General features: G+C 30.5%; 1 pseudogene; it reads left to right on the top strand.

Annotated features, from left to right (window-relative positions):
* The first annotated feature begins 738 nt into the window (after positions 1-738).
* LOC129287945 (ATP synthase protein MI25-like) lies at positions 739-1,810 on the top strand (annotated as a pseudogene).
* The last annotated feature ends 15,217 nt before the right edge of the window (positions 1,811-17,027 follow it).

Raw genomic sequence — 17,027 nt, 5'->3', positions numbered from 1 at the left:
GCGAGTCTTCCCCTAACAAATCAATCTTACTTTTTTTACTCATTATTATTATTTCTTTTCATAGACAATGACAATTTGATTTGTATAAGTCCCACCTTTATGCTTAAAATTAGATTCCTTTTTCGGGGTTCACTTGTTCTTTATGGAAGTTTTCTCAATAAAAATCATTTTGACCTTTTTTTGGTATCTCTTATATATATCTTACTAAATTTTTTAATTGGATGGAGACAGCAAATCTGTCTTTTTAGGAAATTCTATCCTTTATTTAACACTCACTCTATATATATATATTCTTCTACACAGTCTTAGTAAAAAAAAGATTGTTTTTATCCTTATTTAACAAAATTAAAGTTGACATTTTCCTCGGGAAATTCATTTTCATTTTGGTTATACTCTCGAGTATGCCGATGCCTTCCACCTACTCGTGGGTATGGTCTTGGCTTGCGACTTTCGCGTCGCAGGTGTTAGCACTTCATTTTTTTTTCAAGTCTTTCCACGTGAAAGGAAACCTTCTCTCTCTGTAGACTAGTAATTATTTTTAGTACAATTTCATTCATCTTTTTTTCTTTTATTTATTTTTTCACATAAATGAAGGGATCAAAGAGGTTATGGCAGATTATGTTCACTAAGAAATGATCCAAAATTGGATCTTGGTCTATTTGAGATTGTTATAACATTTGAATTTCTTGATCATTCTACATTCCCGAAATGGATCTTATCAAATTTTTCACATTTTCTATGATAATCTCTATTTTAGGTATTTGGGGAATCCTCCTTAATAGATGAAATATTCTTATTATGTTAATGCCAATTGAATTAATGTTATTAGCTGTGAATTTGAACTTTTTGGTATTTTTTCGTTTCTTCGAATGATATGATGGGTCAAGTATTTGCTTTATTGGTTCTAACGGTAGCAGCTGCAGAATTTGCTATTGGGTTAGCCATTTTTGTTATAACTTTTCGAGTCTGAGGGATTATTGCTATAGAATTTATTAATAGCATTCAAGGTTAAATATGATTCCTAGCGAATTACCAAAATACAAAGTTCTCTTCTCCTTTCGTTCTCTTCTTTCATTTTGATTTTGACTTGGTTGGTAAGGTCAGGGCCTTTCTTGCTGGGCGAGCACATCCGATTGATTCTAAAGTCCTTTCCTAAACCACTTCCCATTCAGTTGCTGAAAGATAGAGAGAACCCTTCTAAATTAGATTGAGTTCCACAGTAAGAAAGATGCTATTTGCTTCTATTCCATCTATTTGTGCATTAAGTTTGAAGAAGATCTCAATCTATAATGAAGAAATGGTAATAGCTCATTGTTTTATAGGCTTTATCATATTCAGTCGAAAGAGTTTAGGTAAGACTTTCAAAGTTACTCTCGATAGGAGAATCCAGGCTATTCAGGAAGAATCATAGCAATTCCCCAATCCTAACAAAGTAGTTCCTCTGGAATCCAATGAACAACAACGATTACTTAAGATCAGTTTGTGAATTTATGGCACTGTAGTAGAATCATTACTAATGGCACGCTATGCACCTAAGTGTGAAAAGACAGTGCAAGCTTTGTTATGCCAAAACCTAAATGTTAAGTCAGCAATACTTCCAAATGCCACTTCTTCCCGTTGCATCCGTCTTCAGGATGATCTAGACACAAAGTTTCGCATATTAATTGGGAGGAGATTTTGCCCCAGGTGTATCACAAAAGCAAAAAAAATAGAACTCATTCAAGAGAGCTTGGTAGTCTTAAGAATGGTTTGACGGGAGCCTTCTCTTAAGAATAAATAAAGAAGACAAATAGAAGATAATTCATGTTCATGCTAATAGAAAAGAAGAAAACTAAACTGTCAGTCTAATATTTGCTTACACGAGCTACTATTTCAAGTGGGATCAGTCCAGATTATTTGACCGATGTCAACATTCTTGCCAACACCTACTGCATTTTGATGGAAAAGGGACCTGGTAATGAACTTATGACAGAAGCCCTGAAAATCCTGCAGCTATGGCAGCATGGGTTACCCATTTCACAGGCAAGGGTGGGGGACAAGTTTAAGGACTTGTTGGTCAAAGAAAATGCAAATAGATTGTATAAAAGAGTGCAAGTGGATGTCAGTATTGGAAACGTCTTCAGTTCTTTGATTGTGCGAAATCCATCATTGGCAAAACAATCATATGGTTCTTTATAACTATCTTTTTGAAGCAGATAGTTCACAGTGCTCATTCTTTTAGAATGGAATATATAAAATAATGAATAATTGTTTCAAACCAGTAATAGATTTATTAAGAAAGACTCTTTGTTGTGGGGGTAGTGATGATGAAAATAATCGTGGTACCTCTGAAGGTAACAATCATTCTTCAAATAGAAGTTGTACATGCTTTAACAACATAGTATGTTGCAGTCGATCTGAGAATTGCAAGCCCTCATTGCAAACGCCTCCCTAATAAAACAACGGCATTCACACGTAATGTCAGTGCAGCAAGAAGGGCACCCTTAAGGGGGATCTGCATCCTAAGGACCGGGTACCAGAAGGAACGTCTTCTGAATCTAAGAGGAGAGAGGGGGATGGAAAGCTAAATAAGAACTTGAATCTAAGGCATCTCATTCAAGTTCTGTTAGGTTCTTAGTAGCTCCTTCACTAACAAGCAATGTGCGAAGCTGCCCCTATCAGATAAAGGCAAAGCAAGGAGTGAAGATTGCTAGGGATAGGTACATTTGAAGACGCTCTCCCAGTAGGGAGAGGATGAGTTCTCTATCTCTTTTTTCAATCTACTCAAGTCCAAACCATTGGGACCCCTTAGTGGTTCTAATCAGGGAGCATGTAGATCCCAAAAATGCATAGTTTCTCCCCCAAAAAGCACTTCTCCAATTTAGGAACACATTAGATATTTACTTAACTGGTAGGTCCTTGAGTAGATCCTACGCTAGCCCTAAGACGTTGGTCTCTAACTAGAAAAGTAAATGCTTGAGCTTGAGAAGCTTATGGTCCAGTGGACCCGTAAAACTCACTAGGATAAGCAGTATTATTAAACCAGGCAAAGCAACAAGTAATAAAACCAAAAACAGATAAAGCACCTATGCCCAACAAGATTAAGTGAATAGCCAAAATTGTAGTCGTTTTATTTCTATCTTTCCATACATAACTGAAGAATGGAAACGATTCTTCAAGAATCTCAAGTCCCAGAAGTGCATGATAAATGCTGCTAAAGCCCAATACTATAGAGGAAATTAAGTAAAGCACTCCAGACACAAAGTATGGAAGGGTGTCTATAACTTCCCCACCAGGACCTACCCCCCAACCTAAAGTAGCTAGATGGGGAAGTAAAATGTTACCTTGTTCATACATGGGCTTCTCTGGTATGAAATGAGCTACTTCAAATAAGTTCATTGCTCCAACCCAGAATACAATTAATCCGGCATGGGCAACATGAGCCCCCAGTAGTTTACCGAATAAATTGAGAAGTCAGGCATTCCTAGTCCACTAAGTGAAATCGGTAGTTTCTTGGTTACGATTAGTTAAAGCTAAAGTTCCATTAAAGAGCGTTTCCACATAGGAGAACCTCCTCAGGGAATATAAGGTTTTCATGAGGCTAATCTTGAGCTGCCACCCAAGCATGAATACCCTCGTTTAAGAGAATATTTTTGGTGTAAAAAGTCTTAAATTCAGATAAATCTAGACTAAAAAATTGCATAACTCTCAGCCGCACCTTGGAAAGGCTTCAAAAGCATGGTGTACTCATGCCTCTTCAAAAGCACAAGACATATAGATGTTGCATGTAGAATCCTCAGAAATCTTAAAGGTTCACCGAGAAAAGGTATTCTTTTCGCATCTTCCAGTTCCCTTTAGATAACAGGAGACTTCGATGCAGATTGGGCAGGAGATGCACTGGATGGGGAATCCATCATTGGAAATAAAGATTTCATTGTCATTAGAGATAGCTCTATATTATATCATGGAATTGAAAGAAGTAACAGCTTTCAAGTGATTGATCAAGGAAGGGAGATTTTGACAGGGAAGAAGGCTCAGTATGGGCATCTCAGAACCATTGGGTGTCTAGCTTATGCACATGATTTGACCAACTCAAACAAGTTCAAGGTAAGGGGGAGAAGATCTTCATTGGCTATCTAATTGAGTTATTGAGTATTTGACATGGAGAGGAAGAAGATATGTGTATTAAGGGACGTTACCTTCTTTGAGGAAGAATTTCTCGCTTGGATCGAATGAAAGGCGAGAACTTGGGTCTTCAGTAGAGTTAGGATGAAGATAGTAGTGGGTCCGACGTCATAGGGCCAACTAGAAGAGATGGGCTTGTTGAGTAAAGTGGGCCAAAGAGTGGAAACAATGAGGAAGAAATAAGGGAGAATGAGCCCAATAATGCGAGAGGAAGTAGTAGGCCGAAATGAGGGAAGAAAGAGCTACTAAGCACGCTATAAGAGAGAGACGTTTTACGATCTTTCCTATACATACCTATTGGCCTTTTTTTCGAGTTGTGGATAAAGATTATCGAAGGTCAATTGCCCTAGCCTCAGACCTTCATTCCTTTCTTGGTACACTACTCCTTCCCTGCAAACATGTCCTTCTCTCATGCATGTCTTTTGTCTCACCTTTGACCTGACCTAACCCCTTTCACGAACTATGATTAAACTGGCCGAATAGCTATATGATATGCTTCAAACAGACAAGGCAAGGAGGAGTGATTCTTGAGCTACCATTTCACTTTTCATATTGCAATATAGAGATATAGACAGTGTGCCATTAGTTAGGAGATAGAATGAACAATGATGGATGATAGCTGTTCTATGTGACAAATCATAATCATTCAATGTTTGAAAGCGGATGGGAATAAGATGTCAAAAGCATCTGCTTAGGGTTAGATTGGACTTTATCTTTTAGCCCTGCTTGCCACCACTCCAAAAGCCTGATTCAGAGCTCTCTAAATCATTTCAAAGTAAGTTAGGGGTCTAGCTCAGCTCTAAGCCTAGAATAGGACCTTGTCTCCAGGAACCTATTTTACGAAGTCTCAGTAAACCACGCAAAAACTACCTTTTATAGACTGACCCAGTCAGCTGAGGGTGGAAGGAAGCATAGGATATTTGCCATAGGTAACTAGGTTATCCCACGTGTTTTACATCCCCTTCATAAGTAGTGCATGATGATTCTGTCGACGCTCCCTATGGATGGGACTTTCAACCAAACGGCTCCGGTGGAACGATTGGTAGGCTCATTTATAATGTATTCTGTAGATCTTAACGCTCCAGGAGGGATGTTGGTGGGGAGATATGTCGTATCCAATATATATTTTAGTATTAAAATAAATTTAATAAATAAAATATTAATAAAAATAACTAGGTTAATTATGTTGATGAATTACCCATGAACCTTTTTCAAGAGCGCTTAGTAGTTAAGCGTGGTATGATTTTTCTCTTCATGTGTAAACAAATGGAGCAATATCACTTCTTTTTTAAATATCCCTTAATTTGATTTTGCATTAGCTAACCAAAAAAATTATGATTTTAATTCTAGAATTAGTTTTCTATGAAATATATTTTAAATAATTTTAATTTCATTTTTTGTAATTAAAAATCATTTGCGTAATTTCTAAAACATTTTTAAAAAATAGTTTTAGGTTAGGATGAACCTTCGGGCAACCGATGCCTGAACTATTCCATTGGATTGGGATGAAGCACACCCAACCCTCCCCATATACAGCCCTAGTTAAAAAAAAAATTGAAGTTCTTAAAAAATGCTAGTTAACTTTCTTCATAACATTAAGTGACAAATTGTAGTTTTTACTTTCTGTATACCCATATACTTTAAATCATGACTAACTTAGGTCCTGTTTGTTATTGAAAAGGACTATAGAATGTAATGAATTGAAAAAATTAAAATAAAAATGAACTAAATCACCCTTCTTTTCATGATAAATAGGATAAAACTCATTAATATATACTACAGATGTGAAAATAATCATACCCTTCAAAAATATTATAAATCATTTTTCCCAAATCTATGAACTAAATTACCCCCTCCTTTATGAATATTTTTACCTTTATTTTTTCAATACATTCTATTCCATTCCTTTTGTAGTAAGTAAACGAGACCTTAGTATGTGGTTAGTGCATGGACATTGAAATATTAATTACAATGCTTATCATAGATTTTTTTCACCCAATAAATTATAACTAACAAAATGTATTAGTCAATACAAGGGGAGTTAACTAGGTCGAAATAGACACCTTTATTATATATAATCAACATCACCAAACATATTAAACAACATGACTAACACAAAACAGAATTGGCCAAATATTAAAGAACAACGTACGCGTGATGACAAATTGCGGAGAGATCCAATGCTCTCTTATTTATATGTACAAAGTAATACACAAAAGTGCGCGCACACACATATATGTGATATTTAGTGTTTGATAAGGTGGCTTGGATTTGATAACTTGGTGGCTTCTACATAGGTATCTCATCATCAATTGGTGGATTCTCAACAAGTGAAGTCTGAATTGGATGTTTTCAAGCGGGTGGTTCCTGAATTGGAGCATTTTCAGTAGGTGGATCTATCATCATTGGATGTCCTTCATAGGCTTCAAATAAGGGTGGCATATTCTCAACTTGAGGCTTATAAGTGGGATCAGGATGATTATAATCTGCAAAGCTACAAGCCATGAGAAACACCACACCAAAAAAGAACACTAGCAAGTATTTAGAGGACATTGTTGAACTTGAACTTGACATGTGTTGACAAGGCAAATCACAAACTATGAGCTCTGATAATACTTATAGCACAACCAAGGAGGGACGTTGGTGGGGAGATATGTCATATCAATATATTTTAGTATTAAAATAAATTTAATAAATAAAATATTAATAAAAATAGTTGGATTGATTAAAGTGATGATTTGCCTATGAACCATTTTCAAGAGTGCTCTGTAGTTAAGAGTGGTACAATTTTACTCTTTGTAAATTAAAAACTGGAGCAATATCCACTTCTTTGTTAAATATCCCTTAATTTGATCATGCATTAGCTGACCAAAAAAATTATGATTTTAATTCTAGAATTAGTTTTATATGAGATATATTTTAAATAATTCTAATTTCATTTTTTGTAATTAAAAATCATTTACATAATTTCTAAAAAAATTTTAAAAAATGGTTTTGGGTTAGGATGAACCTTTGGGCAACCAATGCCCGAACTATTGCATTGGATTGGGATGAAGCCCGCCCAACCCTATCCATATACAGCCCTAGTTAAAATGATGTTTTTATATTTTATATCAGTAAAATGATAGCATTAGTTTATTAAAATTTATTTGTAATTTAATGCATTTAATCAATATTAATTTTAATATAACTTATTTTTCTATAAATTTTTTGGTCTTTTTATGTAATTTTTTGAATAATTAACAGTCAAATCAATGGACATATTTAATGGAGAAATGATAATTTTTTGTTCTTAATAGATGAAAAGCAATATTGCCTTATCTTTGGCTTCAAGGTGCATAGCAATCTTCAAAAGATACAAAAGCAAGCAAGCATTTTAACTCAAAATAATTTCCATGTTGGTAGGTGTGAACTGAGTCGATATACCAGCTTGCATACATGCTTTGAAAAAATGAAAATCCCTCGTGTTTTCTTCAATTTCTTTATAATGCCTTTTTTAAAAAAAAAAATTCCTTGTATTCTTTCCAAGACTTATTTATCATTGATATAGACATTTAATATATATATATACACACATGCCTATCAATATATATATATATATATAACAAATTATTATACATCTAACTTATTTTAGTGAATAAATTGCAATTCTTACCCTTCATGCAAATATAAGCGTATATGTGTGTGTTTTTTGGCTAATTCTAGTGAATATAGATAGTGTCTCCTAACTAGGTTTTGTTAGTGAAAATGACTCTATCGTTAATGCCCAAAAAAAAAAGTATGAATAACTAGATTTTTTTATATGTCATTAGAATATACAAAACTTGATAGAGATCAAGGCAAAAATCCTATATTTAATATAATATTTGCAGTTTCACTGAAAAAAAATAATCTCTGTTGTTTTGTTTTAACATATTTACATTACCCCACTTGATTTTAACTTTTACGTACAAATAAAAAAATTTCACATCAAGTAGAAGTAGAGATTATTTCTTTGAAGAAAACTTAATTTTGCATAGAGGCATACTAAATTAAAAAATTATTTGTTAAAACGACTCAATTGATGATTCATTGTGTAACCACACCCACATACACATAAGTCCACGGATTGCTAGACGTGAAAATGACTATATGCAATTCTTAAAAGGAGAAATGACGGCACTTATATTTCAAAAGATTAATTTAATTATAGTTTGGTCTGAAAATTAAAGATTTTCTGAAAAATAAAATGTAAATATTGAATCAAAATTTTGAAAATGTGAGATTGTTAATTATAAATGAGGTATTAAAGTCTCATAAATTACTCCTATTGATTTAAAATTTTCTAAGTAAATATTTGCAACTAAGTCTTATCTTCAAAATTTGTTGATACTTGATGATTTTTATTTGATATATGATATCATTGAGTTAATAATATATACTCTCTCCGTTTAAAAATATAGGACATTTTTTGAGAGGTTGGATGTTCAAAAATATAAGGCATTTTTAGTTTTTTGAGGTGTAATCATTGCCTTTTTTTTCAAAAGTGCCCCTATCAATGATGACTTTATATTTATTATAGGGTAGTTAATAAGGATAAATACAGAAAGATAGGTTTAGTTTGAAAGTAGGTAAGAATTTTATTGGGAGATGAGACTCGATTAAAAATGCTTTTTATTTTTTAATGGAGAGAGTAATTCAGTACCATTACATTTGAAAGGAATGTCTGAAAGTGACAAACTAAGTAATATTTTACCCCCATGGATTTCTGTACGACTTTGGGTTTTTGATTAAATCATCATTTGAATAAAAAATGAACTTAATGTCTTTTCTTTAATTCAAAACAAAAATGTTTGAATAAGTGTTTTGAATTTAATTATTTTTAAAACTATTGTTATTTTTTGTTTTTTTTAAAAAAGTAAAAACATGTTAAAAATGTTTTCATTTTATTTTTCTTAATTTCGAAATATATTACATTTAATTATTTAAAGTACCAGTTGCCCCAACCAATAGTTATTATAATCCATCACCATTAACAATTAATAACCATTACTATCGGTCAATTTTTTAATTTTAAAATTATTTTTAAATTAACACAACCAAATAGATTTTATTTTTGTTTTGTTTTGAAAAACAATTTAAAAACTATATTGTAAAATAGGTTTTAAAAATAAAAAATAAAAACAGAAGCCAAACATACCCTTAATTTGCTTTGTTTTTTTTCCCCTTTCATGGGACCTTCAGTCATTTTCTCAATGTTCACTCATTGGCCTCTCTTGAAGAGTTAATTGTTCTTAATTACCATTGCATTACAATGGAACACTATCAAGCGACATAACAATTAATATTTTGCTGCCACAGATTTAGGTATGTGGCTCTTCACTTGTATGTGAAATGGTGGCTTTTCAATAGGTTGTAAGTCAATGGGTTGATCATTAATTTATCCGAAATTCTTGAGTGAGTAATTATTCAAAAGATGGTATATTAGGTGTGAACTTGATCGCTATCATCACACATTCATGTGTACAAAGAAAATTGAAAATGCCTCGTGTTTTCTATAGTTTATTTGTAATGACAATTTTTTTTCTTACAATTTTCTTGCATTCTTTGCAAGAGGTAATCATTGATGCAGGTATTTAATATAGGGACAATGACAATAAAATCCCTCTGAAATATATAAATGATAACTTGATCCCCCGAAATGCCAAAATTCCCTTGAAGTTTCTAAGGACTTTTCTGTCATTAATAAATTTATATAAATTACTAAATTACCTTATTGAAAATAAACGATTCATAACTTTCTTTCTTATAAAGATTTTCTGAAAAATAAAATGTAAATATTAAATCAAAATTTTGAAAATGTGAGATTGTTAATTATAAATGAGGTATTAAAGTCTCATAAATTACTCCTATTGATTTAAAATTTTCTAAGTAAATATTTGCAACTAAGTCTTATCTTCAAAATTTGTTGATACTTGATGATTTTTATTTGATATATGATGTCATTGAGTTAATACATATTTGAGTACCATTACATTTGAAAGGAATGTCTGAAAGTTACTAACTAACTAATATTTTGCTCCCATGAATTTCTGTACGAATTTGGGTTTTTGATTAAATCTTCATTTAAATAAAAAATGAACTTAATTTTTTTTCTTTATTTTATCTCAATTGTCGAAAGGACTTTTTTATATTTGAAGCTCTATCAACTATATGGTTAAAGCTATATCTCGATCTCTTTTTTAATCTTTGGTAGTGGAAAAGAGACCATATATATATACACACAAGAAAAAATTTATATACTTAGCCTGTATTTAAGGAAAAATGATAAAAAAATTCATTTAAATTATGTAAATGACAGATTAGTCTCACGAAATGGTGTAATTTCCCTGAAGTCCTAAGGGATGTTTTTGTCATTGAGAAATTATAAGAAATGATACTTTTGCCCTTTATTCATATTAAAAAAATTCCTAACTTTCCATTCACAATTTTTATTCATATATTAACAACTATTGTTTCTAAATTCGCAACAATTTAATAGCTATTCACAAGTCCTGATCTGCAGTTCCTGATATGCATCAGGTGTTGAAAATTCATTACTTTTCACTCACAATTTTTGTTCCCATATTAACAACTTTTATTTCTAAATTCGCAACAATTCAATAGTCATTCGCAACTCCTCATATATTAGTTCTGATATACATTAGATGTTGAAAATTCATAACTTTTCATTGACAAATTTTGTTCTTATATTAACAACTTTTATTTTTAAATTTGCAACAACTCAATAGTCATTTGCAACTCTAGAAATTTTTGTTTTTGTTTGAGGGTAATTTGGTCATTTCCTTTAATTCCCTAATGACAAAAAAAATCTCATGGGACTTTAAGGAAATTATGCCTTTTCATGAGATCAATATGTCATTTACATAATTTAAATGGATTTTGTTGTCATTTTCCTTTATATTTAAGGTGCCTGTTTTCAATTAAATCAATACATGTGTATTATTCATAGATTATTTATTTTATGATAAAAACAACTAGTGATTTTTCAACTTGAACCCATAAGTGGGATCAGGATGATTGTAATTTGCAAAGCTAGAAGCCATGAGAAACACCACATCAAAAAAGAATACTAGCAAGTATTTAAAGGACATTGTTGAGCTTGAGCTTGACATGTGTTGACATCGCAAATCACAAACTATGAACTCTGATATTATTTATAGTACAACCAATAAGGAGGGACGTTGGTGGGGAGATATTTCGTATCGAATGTATTTTAGTATTAAAATAAATTTAATAGTAAAATATTAATAAAAAATAATTGGGTTAATTAAAGTGATGATTTGTTCATGAACTCTTTTTGAAAGAAAGAATTATAATTTTTTATACTATTTTAATTTACAAATCAATTAGTATGAGAAATACATTCACATTTGGCCAAAGAAAATAGAAAAATACAATCACATATAAATTTAAGAAAAAATTAGTTGAGCTGTTAATATTTAAAAGATGATTTATAAATTGTAGATAAATATTTATAAATAATTGATTTGAATTATTAACTATTAAGATATTTAATATTTTAATTTTTTTATTAAAACAAATATAAAATGTTTTAATTACTTACTGAAGTTTCCATCATTGTTGATATGATAATCAAATACTAGTCACACGCTAGTATTACTTTTCTTTAATATTTATTATTATTATATTTTTTATGATTTTTATAGATATTTTCGGTGTTTTTAAATTTTTATAATATTTTTATTAATTTTAAATTGATTTTTCTAATTTTATCAATTTATATTAAGTAAAAAATAGATAATTATTAAGCATGTAAAATTCGAAAAATTATTAATTTTAATTCTAGAATTAGTTTTACATAAAATATATTTTAAATAATTTAATTTAATTTTTATCAATTAAAAATAATTTACATATTTTTCAAAATATTTTTAAAAAATAGTTTTGAGTTTGAGTGAACCTTTAGGCAACCCGATGTCCAAACTATTGCACTGGACTATGATGAAGGCCGCCCAACTTTCCCCATGTACATCCTTTCTTAAAATGATGTTTTTATATTGTATGTTAGAATTTGTCTATAATTTAAGAAATTTAATTAATATTATTTTTCTATAAGTTCTTTTTTTTTATATAAATTTTTGTCTTTCTATGTAATTTTTCTGGAAACTAACAGTCAAATTAACCAATATTTAATAGAGGAACAATATTTCTCTATTTTTAATATACGAAGGGCACCCAAAATCAGGTACTAAAGTCTCGTGAATCACTCCTAATGATTTAAAATTTTCTAAGTAAATATTTTCAACTTATTTTTATCTCCAAATTTTGTTTTGATTATATTTATTTGATATATGTTGTTATCGAGTTAATACATAATTGATTACCATTAAATTTGAAAGGAATATCCGAAAGTGACTCATCAACTAATATCTTGCTCCCATGAATTTCTGTGCGAATTTATGTTTTTGATTAAATCATCATTTACCAATTTTTGTTGTATACATAGATGCCCTTTTGAAATAAAGAAGAAAATAATTTTTTCATCTTTGTTTTATCTCAATATTCCAAATTAAAGGACTTGTTTATATTTGAAGCTATGTCAACTCTATGGTGAAAGATAAATCTCGATCACTTTTTTAATATTTGATAATGGAAAAGAGACAATATATATAAAATTATTAAACTCATGATAGGAATGTAAACTTGAAATATAAATTCGGATCATAAACTCATAAGAGTTTACCTCTATTAATAAATAGCCAATAAAAATTTATTATTAAATAATAAAAATATAAAATATGATCTTAATTTAATTTAAATATATTTAAAATATAAATCATTAAAATTAAACTCATCTATATTAATAAATTATCATACAAAACATAGAAATTTTAAAATAGGGAAACTTACTTGTGGTATTTTTTCCTTTTCTATTAATATTAGTTTTTACTTTTTAAGTTTTTTCTTTGAACCAAGTTCTATAATTTTTATGAATCAAATTCTTCATAATATATACTTAACTCGCTCAACTCAAAAAAAAAAAAAATCAACGAGCTTAACAAGTTTAACAAACTTGCATCTAGTTCGAGTTTATGAATTAATTGACATGATTTTATAAGTTACAACATAAAAAAAATAAACTTACAAATTTAACCAAGTTTGTATCTTGTCTAAATTTATGAATAAACTGACACAATTTTATAAGCTAAAAATGTAAAACATTAAACTCAAAGAGTCAATTTGAGAGTTTGACAATTATATATATATATATATATATATAAGGAAAAACTTATATACTATAATAAAGACACATGTATTATTTATATATTATTTAATAATATTTATGGTGTCTGTTTTCAATTGAATCAAGATATGTGTATAATTTATATATTATTTATTCTATAATAAATTTTTGTTATTAATATTATTAATACATTAAAATGCATTTGTTTTGATTTTATTGGATAAAGGTACATTTAGTGCACAAGTCTTGTCTAATGTGACTTGTTAATGCCCGACCGAAAAACTAACGAGTTTAATGTTGAATTAATTTGGAGTTTATTATCAGTCTTTTTCATTGAGTTTTTTTCGCTTAATTTCTTTGTCATTATATTTCTATATATGTGTTTAACGTTAATGTTAATCATTCATAATGGAAAAGAGACAATATAATGAGGCTTAGAATTGACAATACCTGAATCCCCTAACAATGAAATTGTTTAACACTAAATTATTTAGGGTCTATTCTTTTCTGAGTATTTCCACTCTGTTATGAATATTATAATTAGTGTCCATGTCCATAGCATCTAACTTTTCACATTCCATCCCATATTGAATGACATTAGACCCTATAATCCCTTAATTGAAAGGTTTCTAGAATTTATTTTATATAACCTCCAATTGTATAATTATATTGTTTAATTCTCTTTTTTATGTACTTGCAACTCTTGGGGTTAGTCTTTAAAATTGAAGTCCTATAAATAGAGGTGATGCACACACATTTGTGACATCCTAAATGAAAAAATCCCACTCTTCCTTTACTCTCCAATTCTCTATTGTCTCCTTTATCTCCATTATTCTAATGTCCTTTGTCTTGTTCATTTCTCTCATCTCAATCTCTTATTCCTTCTAGTTTCATAACACATGTAATTTCTTTGTCATCGTGTGCACGTGTTTGTAGAGTTAGAAATGGGTTGGGCCAGCCAAAATAGGCCCAACCCTTATGGGCCAAAAATTTATGTTTTCCTAATTTTATTCAATTTTGTGAGGGCTAGGATATACAAAATTTTTCTAAATTTTGAGGCAATTTCATAGAACCCCCTCATCTTTCAAAGTTTAAAACTAACCTACCTAACCCCTTTTTTTTTTCCCACAAGCTCCCTACAATAAATTTAAGTTGAAAATTTGTTATGAAATGAAGGCTTTTGTATAATTCTATGAAACTATCATATGAGATCTTTTTTAACAAACAAGTTGAACATGCAGATGCAAGATTTATCATGATAATTTTTAGAATAACTTTTCTTTTGTCATCTTCATAGTGCATAAGACAAATAGAGTATATATTGATAATTCAACATATCAAGAAGATATGTTAGAAGAATATGTATGATCAAAATTCATCAGGCATAATTTGGCTAAAAGGAAGATTTGCTTGAAAAAGTATTTGCAAAAATCACATTTGAGAAATTAGTATTTTCTATGAGATACAATAACAAGAAGTGATGTTATTATGAGGGGAAGTTAAATTGATGTCCTCATTAAAGAAAGCAAAGTTCATGTTATACTCTTTTTTCCTTAACCAAGGTTTTTAATGAACTTGCTTCAATATCAATTGTGTTATCTTTTTCCTTCACTAGCTTTTTGTTCGATTGGGTTTTTCCTATATATTAAGATTTTAAAGAGGCACAATATTTGTTTATGTGTGATATCCTTAACTTTTAACCATGCAACTAACACATACTCAACCTTAAAGAAGAGTTACCACAATAATTAATGCCATTTAATTAACAATAAAAGATACCATAATAAAATTAGGATCAACCTTGGCTATTTATAACCCCAAAATCACTAAGTATGAAAACCTTTTATAAAAAGGATCCTAAAACTAATTCAAAATGAACACAAGTTTGGAAAGTCATTAAATATTTTCAAATCAGATCAAAATGAGTTTAGGAAGCATGGGGAAGGATTATAACTGAAAACTAGTGGAGACGGGTTAAAATAGTCTTTTTAGTTAAAATTGTTCCATCCGTTGTGGCTAAGCACATGATCCCCACGACTCATGGTATAGAGAATATCCATTGTGGCCAACAAAATAATTCATCATGATTAATACTCTCAATGTCATGCACTGTGACTGAACAGCCATCTGCATTGGTGAGCACAACTTTGAGCCTGGACCTCCAATTGAGGTGATCCAAGCATCCACACGTAGATAATTAAAATACTAGCTAATGGCTTTAGTTTCACATTAATTTGATATCATATAGAAATTTTGGACACTTAGGGCTATAACCACTCTGTTACATAATCAACCAAGTGTCTAAATTCCTATCCCTATGTCATTGGCCACCACAACACAATATGATCATACTCAAGATGAAAACAAGCATATCTAACCATCTCATGCATAAAAAATCAACACGTATATAGAAGCCACCTCCTAAACAAATAAATCAAGGCAGACAAAATTGAATCCTTTCCAATATGTCAAAAGTCTCAGAACCAAGGGTTCAAAATTAGTTTGATGACCACATTCTCACACTTGCATGCAAGCTTGACCCATAGCCAAAACTCAATCAAGGATTCAAACCCTAAAAGGTCCAAATACCAAAAATGCCTAAGTTAGCAAGTAGGCTACAATGCAAGAATAAATAATTCTACATAAAATACCCCTGAGTTAGCAAAATGAGTATTCAAGTTTACATATAAAGATCACTATTCAAGAACATGTAAGAGTCGCAATTAAGATCATGTAAAGTGAGAATTTCAAAACTAAAGACATTAACGAACTCAAGCATGCATGTGGATAATATGTGTTATGTATGAATTTCAATCCAAGAAATTAGTTACTAATTAGGGGTAAATTAGTAATTAGTGACTTGATTATGGTTTTGGGTGTTAGACTAATAGATGATGTTGGTTGATTGGTGTGGTAATAGGATTAGATGGCAGAACGGCAATTTGGGATATAACACACAAGCAACAGTGAGAGTTTTCTCACTGTGTCACGATCCGCGGTGCATGGCACAGAATTTTACTTAAGAACTAAGTCAAAACACATGAAAAATAGAAGGGAGAAGTTGGAAAACACATCTGGAGAGGAGGAGGAGATTAGTCCATCTCTGCTAAGGCAAGCATTATCTGACTATCAAGAGTTTGCTTCGGCTAGTGACTTATTGAGTAAGTATCGTACAGCCCTGAGCTTCATTTCTACCCTATTTTCATTGAATTTGATCGGTTGAGAAATTGAATCAAGAAGTTATAAGGTGCTAACAACTAAAAGAAAGGTTTAAAAATGGCTATCGAATGCAAAACTAAGGTTTTGCAACTAGTTTAGAGTTAAATGATTGAGCTTTGAGAGTTTAGGCTCAAACTTACTTAAAGAATTAGGTTGAAATTGAGAAAATTAGTAAATAGGTGAATTAGAAGGGTGATATGGTCATTTGAATATCCTATAAGGCTAGTGACTGTAGATGATAGATTATATGAATACAAAAGGTGCTAGTTAAATTGTTTTCTATATTAAGAGAATTCAATTTAACTAAATTAATGCCTAAATTGGGTATTAGTAATTGATTGGAAGGTGTTCATTATGTAAATTGAACATCCAAAGGTTTCTTGAGAAAGTTAGAGTA

The sequence above is a fragment of the Prosopis cineraria genome, unplaced genomic scaffold (genome assembly GCF_029017545.1).
Source record: "Prosopis cineraria cultivar Desert tree isolate PC_DT_omini unplaced genomic scaffold, ASM2901754v1 PC12, whole genome shotgun sequence".
In the NCBI taxonomy this organism is placed as follows: domain Eukaryota; kingdom Viridiplantae; phylum Streptophyta; class Magnoliopsida; order Fabales; family Fabaceae; genus Prosopis; species Prosopis cineraria.
This window is presented reverse-complemented; position numbering and strand designations above follow the sequence as displayed.